A 10,000-nucleotide genomic window follows, 5' to 3' on the forward strand; every position below is an offset into this window, starting at 1 on the left:
CGCCGAGCCATTTTTAAACACATCTGATGCGGCAGGTGTTTCATTGCTCAACAAACAACACCTATAGGGACGGCACAGCCTATGCATCGGTCCTTCGGAGACCGCCCCAGAACGGCCATAGTTCTCGTCCCCACGCGAGCCTGAGGAAGGCTGGCCGGGCGATGGGCCAAGCAGCGTCTACTGGCCATACCACCTTGGATACGTCCGATCTCGGAAGCAAAGCAGAGATGGGTTCGGAAATACTTGGTTGGGACACCTCCTGAGAACACCAGGTATTGTAGACAATTTTGATGACGTTTTGCCATCTTGCCCAGCTCGGCTAGCATGGAGTGGCGCCTTGCTGGACACCGACCTTACGTAAAGTAGAGGCTGGAAGTCCCAAGCCTCCCAAGCCCCCCAAGACCTCTAAGATAAGGACGCAACCCCGCCGCCTCTACCAGGCCTCACACCGAGCTCCTTGCCACGGCTAGGAGTGCTTATTGACCCCGCAGCCGGCCGTATGCAAATGATGGCGTTAAAAGCATCTCGCGCTGTGAAGGGGCCAGGCTTTCAGCAGCTGCCCAGGGGATGGTTTTAGAGGGCGACCGCCTAACGAGGGCCAGCAGAAGTAACGTCTTCTTCTTCAAAGAAGCTTGTGTAACTAACCCAATCAGACAGCTGCCCAGGAGCTAACCGCAGTGCTAGGAAGGAGCGGGAGGGAATTGAGGGGGTGGTTCCTGCTAAGGCCCTGAAATAATAATAAGACAGGCAGGAGAGTCTGACACATGGTGGCGGAAAAGCTGCAGGGGCAAATAGGGAATGTGGTCTCGTGCGAGCAACTTGTGCATGCTCGCTGTGTGTGAGTGTGCGCTTCCTAGGTACGGCGCGCTGCAGACAGTCAAAAGGGTTGCTCCCTTTCATTAAAAGTTAATCCCCGGCTGCAGGCTATTAGAAAGCAACTAACCGCGCTCTACTCACCCTACCCAGGTCTACCGGTGAGTCTCGCCGCTGCTCCCGGCCTGTGGCATTGGCCGCGACGCTGACGTTCCGTCGACAGCGCGGCAGCCGATCAGTGAGCTCAGCGGCTCTGAGCGGGGCGTTCTGTCTACAAGACCTTTTTAAGGAGCCAGCAAAAAAGTGAAGAGAAAGGAAAGCACAAAAGCACCTTGTCTTACTAAGCACTGGAAAGGGCAGCCGGCAACCGGACGTCAAAGTACAAAAGCAGCAAGTGAGAGGCCTGTCTCTACCTACGGCCACACCACCCTGAACACGCCCGATCTTGTCTGATCTTGGAAGCTAAGCAGGGTTGGGCTAGATTAGTACTTGGATGGGAGACTGCATGGGAATACCAGGTGCTGTAGGCTTTTGCTTTTTCTTACTTCCACCAGCAGGGGTCACTCTCCTCTATGCCTTTTTTCCATTCCTTTTTTCACAAGCGCACACATGCTCCTTTCTTCTTTTCATTTGCTTTCTCTCTTGCGCTATTTAATCCTTGCAAAATACCAGCATCCTTCTCATCACCGTGGACCTCCAGCATTGTTGCTTATTTACTTTTAATACTAGGCTTCTTTTCACCAGGACCAGCGACTCCCGCATGACTGGAGGCAACCACCGCTGACCTGGAGGCAACCACTGGTAACCCGGAGGCCAGTTTACAGCACAACCCAAGCAAAACACCTTTGCAGGCCACACTACCCCCCCCGAAGAGCAGCTCAAATTCACTCGCAACCATCTCACCCTCTTCCTTCATTCACTCCTGGGCGTTTCGCTCCACCCCAAGTTGTGGGTCCAGCTTGCTCTTTCTGTCACATCCCCGCGATGAACGGTTTAGCCTGCAGGAGATCCTGCGCCGAGCCATTTTTAAACACATCTGATGCGGCAGGTGTTTCATTGCTCAACAAACAACACCTATAGGGACGGCACAGCCTATGCATCGGTCCTTCGGAGACCGCCCCAGAACGGCCAGAGTTCTCGTCCCCACGCGAGCCTGAGGAAGGCTGGCCGGTCGATGGGCCAAGCAGCGTCTACTGGCCATACCACCTTGGATACGTCCGATCTCGGAAGCAAAGCAGAGATGGGTTCGGAAATACTTGGTTGGGACACCTCCTGAGAACACCAGGTATTGTAGACAATTTTGATGACGTTTTGCCATCTTGCCCAGCTCGGCTAGCATTGAGTGGCGCCTTGCTGGACACCGACCTTACGTAAAGTAGAGGCTGGAAGTCCCAAGCCTCCCAAGCCCCCCAAGACCTCTAAGATAAGGACGCAACCCCGCCGCCTCTACCAGGCCTCACACCGAGCTCCTTGCCACGGCTAGGAGTGCTTATTGACCCCGCAGCCGGCCGTATGCAAATGATGGCGTTAAAAGCATCTCGCGCTGTGAAGGGGCCAGGCTTTCAGCAGCTGCCCAGGGGATGGTTTTAGAGGGCGACCGCCTAACGAGGGCCAGCAGAAGTAACGTCTTCTTCTTCAAAGAAGCTTGTGTAACTAACCCAATCAGACAGCTGCCCAGGAGCTAACCTCAGTGCTAGGAAGGAGCGGGAGGGAATTGAGGGGGTGGTTCCTGCTAAGGCCCTGAAATAATAATAAGACAGGCAGGAGAGTCTGACGCATGGTGGCGGAAAAGCTGCAGGTGCAAATAGGGAATGTGGTCTCGTGCGAGCAACTTGTGCATGCTCGCTGTGTGTGAGTGTGCGCTTCCTAGGTACGGCGCGCTGCAGACAGTCAAAAGGGTTGCTCCCTTTCATTAAAAGTTAATCCCCGGCTGCAGGCTATTAGAAAGCAACTAACCGCGCTCTACTCACCCTACCCAGGTCTACCGGTGAGTCTCGCAGCTGCTCCCGGCCTGTGGCATTGGCCGCGACGCTGACGTTCCGTCGACAGCGCGGCAGCCGATCAGTGAGCTCAGCGGCTGTGAGCGGGGCGTTCTGTCTACAAGACCATTTTAAGGAGCCAGCAAAAAAGTGAAGAGAAAGGAAAGCACAAAAGCACCTTGTCTTACTAAGCACTGGAAAGGGCAGCCGGCAACCGGACGTCAAAGTAGAAAAGCAGCAAGTGAGAGACCTGTCTCTGCCTACGTCCACACCACCATGAACACACCTGATCTCGTCTGATCTTGGAATCTAAGCAGGGTTGGGCCTGGTTAGTACTTTGATGGGAGACCGCCTGGGAATACCAGGTGCTGTAGGCTTCTGCTTTTTCTTACTTCCACAAGCAGGGGTCACTCTCCTCTATGCCTTTTTTCCATTCCTTTTTTCACAAGCGCACACATGCTCCTTTCTTCTTTTCATTTGCTTTCTCTCTTGCGCTATTTAATCCTTGCAAAATACCAGCATCCTTCTCATCACCGTGGACCTCCAGCATTGTTGCTTATTTACTTTTAATACTAGGCTTCTTTTCACCAGGACCAGCGACTCCCGCATGACTGGAGGCAACCACCGCTGACCTGGAGGCAACCACTGGTAACCTGGAGGCCAGTTTACAGCACAACCCAAGCAAAACACCTTTGCAGGCCACACGACCCCCCCCCCGAAGAGCAGCTCAAATTCACTCGCAACCATCTCACCCTCTTCCTTCATTCACTCCTGGGCGTTTCGCTCCACCCCAAGTTGCGGGTCCAGCTTGCTCTTTCTGTCACATCCCCGCGATGAACGGTTTAGCCTGCAGGAGACCCTGCGCCGAGCCATTTTTAAACACATCTGATGTGGCAGGTGTTTCATTGCTCAACAAACAACACCTATAGGGACGGCACAGCCTATGCATCGGTCCTTCGGAGACCGCCCCAGAACGGCCAGAGTTCTCGTCCCCACGCGAGCCTGAGGAAGGCTGGCCGGTCGATGGGCCAAGCAGCGTCTACTGGCCATACCACCTTGGATACGTCCGATCTCGGAAGCAAAGCAGAGATGGGTTCAGAAATACTTGGTTGGGACACCTCCTGAGAACACCAGGTATTGTAGACAATTTTGATGACGTTTTGCCATCTTGCCCAGCTCGGCTAGCATGGAGTGGCGCCTTGCTGGACACCGACCTTACGTAAAGTAGAGGCTGGAAGTCCCAAGCCTCCCAAGCCCCCCAAGACCTCTAAGATAAGGACGCAACCCCGCCGCCTCTACCAGGCCTCACACCGAGCTCCTTGCCACGGCTAGGAGTGCTTATTGACCCCGCAGCCGGCCGTATGCAAATGATGGCGTTAAAAGCATCTCGCGCTGTGAAGGGGCCAGGCTTTCAGCAGCTGCCCAGGGGATGGTTTTAGAGTGCGACCGCCTAACGAGGGCCAGCAAAAGTAACGTCTTCTTCTTCAAAGAAGTTTGTGTAACTAACCCAATCAGACAGCTGCCCAGGAGCTAACCTCAGTGCTAGGAAGGAGCGGGAGGGAATTGAGGGGGTGGTTCCTGCTAAGGCCCTGAAATAATAATAAGACAGGCAGGAGAGTCTGACGCATGGTGGCGGAAAAGCTGCAGGTGCAAATAGGGAATGTGGTCTCGTGCGAGCAACTTGTGCATGCTCGCTGTGTGTGAGTGTGCGCTTCCTAGGTACGGCGCGCTGCAGACAGTCAAAAGGGTTGCTCCCTTTCATTAAAAGTTAATCCCCGGCTGCAGGCTATTAGAAAGCAACTAACCGCGCTCTACTCACCCTACCCAGGTCTACCGGTGAGTCTCGCCGCTGCTCCCGGCCTGTGGCATTGGCCGCGACGCTGACGTTCCGTCGACAGCGCGGCAGCCGATCAGTGAGCTCAGCGGCTCTGAGCGGGGCGTTCTGTCTACAAGACCTTTTTAAGGAGCCAGCAAAAAAGTGAAGAGAAAGGAAAGCACAAAAGCACCTCGTCTTACTAAGCACTGGAAAGGGCAGCCGGCAACCGGACGTCAAAGTAGAAAAGCAGCAAGTGAGAGGCCTGTCTCTGCCTACGGCCACACCACCCTGAACACGCCTGATCTCGTCTGATCTTGGAAGCTAAGCAGGGTTGGGCCTGGTTAGTACTTCGATGGGAGACCGCCTGGGAATACCATGTACTGTACGCTTTTGCTTTTTCTTACTTCCACAAGCAGGGGTCACTCTCCTCTATGCCTTTTTTCCATTCCTTTTTTCACAAACGCACACATGCTCCTTTCTTCTTTTCATTTGCTTTCTCTCTTGCGCTATTTAATCCTTGCAAAATACCAGCATCCTTCTCATCACCGTGGACCTCCAGCATTGTTGCTTATTTACTTTTAATACTAGGCTTCTTTTCACCAGGACCAGCGACTCCCGCATGACTGGAGGCAACCACCGCTGACCTGGAGGCCAGTTTACAGCACAACCCAAGCAAAACACCTTTGCAGGCCACACGACCCCCCCGAAGAGCAGCTCAAATTCACTCGCAACCATCTCACCCTCTTCCTTCATTCACTCCTGGGCGTTTCGCTCCACCCTAAGTTGTCGGTCCAGCTTGCTCTTTCTGTCACATCCCCGCGATGAACGGTTTAGCCTGCAGGAGACCCTGCGCCGAGCCATTTTTAAACACATCTGATGCGGCAGGTGTTTCATTGCTCAACAAACAACACCTATAGGGACGGCACAGCCTATGCATCGGTCCTTCGGAGACCGCCCCAGAACGGCCAGAGTTCTCGTCCCCACGTGAGCCTGAGGAAGGCTGGCCGGGCGATGGGCCAAGCAGCGTCTACTGACCATACCACCTTGGATACGTCTGATCTCGGAAGCAAAGCAGAGATGGGTTCGGAAATACTTGGTTGGGACACCTCCTGAGAACACCAGGTATTGTAGACAATTTTGATGACATTTTGCCATCTTGCCCAGCTCGGCTAGCATGGAGTGGCGCCTTGCTGGACACCGACCTTACGTAAAGTAGAGGCTGGAAGTCCCAAGCCTCCCAAGCCCCCCAAGACCTCTAAGATAAGGACGCAACCCCGCCGCCTCTACCAGGCCTCACACCGAGCTCCTTGCCACGGCTAGGAGTGCTTATTGACCCCGCAGCCGGCCGTATGCAAATGATGGCGTTAAAAGCATCTCGCGCTGTGAAGGGGCCAGGCTTTCAGCAGCTGCCCAGGGGATGGTTTTAGAGGGCGACCGCCTAACGAGGGCCAGCAGAAGTAACGTCTTCTTCTTCAAAGAAGCTTGTGTAACTAACCCAATCAGACAGCTGCCCAGGAGCTAACCTCAGTGCTAGGAAGGAGCGGGAGGGAATTGAGGGGGTGGTTCCTGCTAAGGCCCTGAAATAATAATAAGAAAGGCAGGAGAGTCTGACGCATGGTGGCGGAAAAGCTGCAGGTGCAAATAGGGAATGTGGTCTCGTGCGAGCAACTTGTGCATGCTCGCTGTGTGTGAGTGTGCGCTTCCTAGGTACGGCGCGCTGCAGACAGTCAAAAGGGTTGCTCCCTTTCATTAAAAGTTAATCCCCGGCTGCAGGCTATTAGAAAGCAACTAACCGCGCTCTACTCACCCTACCCAGGTCTACCGGTGAGTCTCGCCGCTGCTCCCGGCCTGTGGCATTGGCCGCGACGCTGACGTTCCGTCGACAGCGCGGCAGCCGATCAGTGAGCTCAGCGGCTCTGAGCGGGGCTTTCTGTCTACAAGACCTTATTAAGGAGCCAGCAAAAAAGTGAAGAGAAAGGAAAGCACAAAAGCACCTTGTCTTACTAAGCACTGGAAAGGGCAGCCGGCAACCGGACGTCAAAGTAGAAAAGCAGCAAGTGAGAGGCCTGTCTCTTCCTATGGCCACACCACCCTGAACACGCCCGATCTCGTCTAATCTTGGAAGCTAAGCAGGGTTGGGCCTGGTTAGTACTAGGATGGGAGACCGCCTGGGAATACCAGGTGCTGTAGGCTTTTGCTTTTTCTTACTTCCACCAGCAGGGATCACTCTCCTCTATGCCTTTTTTCCATTCCTTTTTTCACAAGCGCACACATGCTCCTTTCTTCTTTTCATTTGCTTTCTCTCTTGCGCTATTTAATCCTTGCAAAATACCAGCATCCTTCTCATCACCGTGGACCTCCAGCATTGTTGCTTATTTACTTTTAATACTAGGCTTCTTTTCACCAGGACCAGCGACTCCCGCATGACTGGAGGCAACCACCGCTGACCTGGAGGCAACCACTGGTAACCTGGAGGCCAGTTTACAGCACAACCCAAGCAAAACACCTTTGCAGGCCACACGACCCCCCCGAAGAGCAGCTCAAATTCACTCGCAACCATCTCACCCTCTTCCTTCATTCACTCCTGGGCGTTTCGCTCCACCCCAAGTTGCGGGTCCAGCTTGCTCTTTCTGTCACATCCCCGCGATGAACGGTTTAGCCTGCAGGAGACCCTGCGCCGAGCCATTTTTAAACACATCTGATGCGGCAGGTGTTTCATTGCTCAACAAACAACACCTATAGGGACGGCACAGCCTATGCATCGGTCCTTCGGAGACCGCCCCAGAACGGCCGAGTTCTCGTCCCCACGCGAGCCTGAGGAAGGCTGGCCGGGCGATGGGCCAAGCAGCGTCTACTGGCCATACCACCTTGGATACGTCCGATCTCGGAAGCAAAGCAGAGATGGGTTCGTAAATACTTGGTTGGGACACCTCCTGAGAACACCAGGTATTGTAGACAATTTTGATGACGTTTTGCCATCTTGCCCAGCTCGCCTAGCATGGAGTGGCGCCTTGCTGGACACCGACCTTACGTAAAGTAGAGGCTGGAAGTCCCAAGCCTCCCAAGCCCCCCAAGACCTCTAAGATAAGGACGCAACCCCGCCGCCTCTACCAGGCCTCACACCGAGCTCCTTGCCACGGCTAGGAGTGCTTATTGACCCCGCAGCCGGCCGTATGCAAATGATGGCGTTAAAAGCATCTCGCGCTGTGAAGAGGCCAGGCTTTCAGCAGCTGACCAGGGGATGGTTTTAGAGGGCGACCGCCTAACGAGGGCCAGCAGAAGTAACGTCTTCTTCTTCAAAGAAGCTTGTGTAACTAACCCAATCAGACAGCTGCCCAGGAGCTAACCTCAGTGCTAGGAAGGAGCGGGAGGGAATTGAGGGGGTGGTTCCTGCTAAGACCCTGAAATAATAATAAGACAGGCAGGAGAGTCTGACGCATGGTGGCGGAAAAGCTGCAGGTGCAAATAGGGAATGTGGTCTCGTGCGAGCAACTTGTGCATGCTCGCTGTGTGTGTGTGTGTGCTTCCTAGGTACGGCGTGCTGCAGACAGTCAAAAGGGTTGCTCCCTTTCATTAAAAGTTAATCCCCGGCTGCAGGCTATTAGAAAGCAACTAACCGCGCTCTACTCACCCTACCCAGGTCTACCGGTGAGTCTCGCCGCTGCTCCCGGCCTGTGGCATTGGCCGCGACGCTGACGTTCCGTCGACAGCGCGGCAGCCGATCAGTAAGCTCAGCGACTCTGAGCGGGGCGTTCTGTCTACAAGACCTTTTTAAGGAGCCAGTAAAAAAGTGAAGAGAAAGGAAAGCACAAAAGCACCTTGTCTTACTAAGCACTGGAAAGGGCAGCCGGCAACCGGACGTCAAAGTAGAAAAGCAGCAAGTGAGAAGCCAGTCTCTACCTACGGCTACACCACCCTGAACACACCCGATCTCGTCTGATCTTGGAATCTAAGCAGGGTTGGGCCTGCTTAGTACTTGGATGGGAGACTGCCTGGGAATACCAGGTGCTGTAGGCTTTTGCTTTTTCTTACTTCCACAAGCAGGGGTCACTCTCCTCTATGCCTTTTTTCCATTCCTTTTTTCACAAGCGCACACATGCTCCTTTCTTCTTTTCATTTGCTTTCTCTCTTGCGCTATTTAATCCTTGCAAAATACCAGCATCCTTCTCATCACCGTGGGCCTCCAGCATTGTTGCTTATTTACTTTTAATACTAGGCTTCTTTTCACCAGGACCAGCGACTCCCGCATGACTGGAGGCAACCACCGCTGACCTGGAGGCCAGTTTACAGCACAACCCAAGCAAAACACCTTTGCAGGCCACACGACCCCCCCGAAGAGCAGCTCAAATTCACTCGCAACCATCTCACCCTCTTCCTTCATTCACTCCTGGGCGTTTCGCTCCACCCCAAGTTGCGGGTCCAGCTTGCTCTTTCTGTCACATCCCCGCGATGAACGGTTTAGCCTGCAGGAGACCCTGCGCCGAGCCATTTTTAAAAACATCTGATGCGGCAGGTGTTTCATTGCTCAACAAACAACACCTATAGGGACGGCACAGCCTATGCATCGGTCCTTCGGAGACCGCCCCAGAACGGCCAGAGTTCTCGTCCCCACGCGAGCCTGAGGAAGGCTGGCCGGGCGATGGGCCAAGCAGCGTCTACTGGCCATACCACCTTGGATATGTCCGATCTCAGAAGCAAAGCAGAGATGGGTTCGGAAATACTTGGTTGGGACACCTCCTGAGAACACCAGGTATTGTAGACAATTTTGATGACGTTTTGCCATCTTGCCCAGCTCGGCTAGCATGGAGTGGCGCCTTGCTGGACACCGACCTTACGTAAAGTAGAGGCTGGAAGTCCCAAGCCTCCCAAGCCCCCAAGACCTCTAAGATAAGGACGCAACCCCGCCACCTCTACCAGGCCTCACACCGAGCTCCTTGCCACGGCTAGGAGTGCTTATTGACCCCGCAGCCGGCCGTATGCAAACGATGGCGTTAAAAGCATCTCGCGCTGTGAAGGGGCCAGGCTTTCAGCAGCTGCCCAGGGGATGGTTTTAGAGGGCGACCGCCTAACGAGGGCCAGCAGAAGTAACGTCTTCTTCTTCAAAGAAGCTTGTGTAACTAACCCAATCAGACAGCTGCCCAGGAGCTAACCTCAGTGCTAGGAAGGAGCGGGAGGTATTTGAGGGGGTGGTTCCTGTTAAGGCCCTGAAATAATAATAAGACAGGCAGGAGAGTCTGACGCATGGTGGCGGAAAAGCTGCAGGTGCAAATAGGGAATGTGGTCTCGTGCGAGCAACTTGTGCATGCTCGCTGTGTGTGAGTGTGCGCTTCCTAGGTACGGCGCGCTGCAGACAGTCAAAAGGGTTGCTCCCTTTCATTAAAAGTTAATCTAG

At 54.1% G+C, this 10,000-nt stretch overlaps 2 non-coding genes and 3 pseudogenes across 2 annotated transcripts; all 5 read left to right on the top strand.

Annotated features, from left to right (window-relative positions):
• Positions 1-1,224: 1,224 nt before the first annotated feature.
• On the top strand, positions 1,225-1,343 carry LOC141267082 (5S ribosomal RNA). Its single transcript, XR_012321097.1, has one exon. It is a non-coding gene; the product is annotated as a 5S ribosomal RNA (ribosomal RNA).
• Positions 1,344-3,050: 1,707 nt separating this feature from the next.
• LOC141267304 (5S ribosomal RNA) lies at positions 3,051-3,169 on the top strand (annotated as a pseudogene).
• A 1,709-nt stretch (positions 3,170-4,878) lies between these two features.
• Positions 4,879-4,997, top strand: LOC141267417 (5S ribosomal RNA; annotated as a pseudogene).
• Positions 4,998-6,682: 1,685 nt separating this feature from the next.
• LOC141266551 (5S ribosomal RNA) lies at positions 6,683-6,801 on the top strand. Its single transcript, XR_012320585.1, has one exon. It is a non-coding gene; the product is annotated as a 5S ribosomal RNA (ribosomal RNA).
• A 1,705-nt stretch (positions 6,802-8,506) lies between these two features.
• On the top strand, positions 8,507-8,625 carry LOC141267324 (5S ribosomal RNA; annotated as a pseudogene).
• Positions 8,626-10,000: the final 1,375 nt, after the last annotated feature.

Source organism: Phyllobates terribilis, unplaced genomic scaffold, assembly GCF_046119375.1.
Source record: "Phyllobates terribilis strain yellow unplaced genomic scaffold, ASM4611937v1 Scaffold_4__5_contigs__length_816908805, whole genome shotgun sequence".
Taxonomy (NCBI): Eukaryota; Metazoa; Chordata; class Amphibia; order Anura; family Dendrobatidae; genus Phyllobates; species Phyllobates terribilis.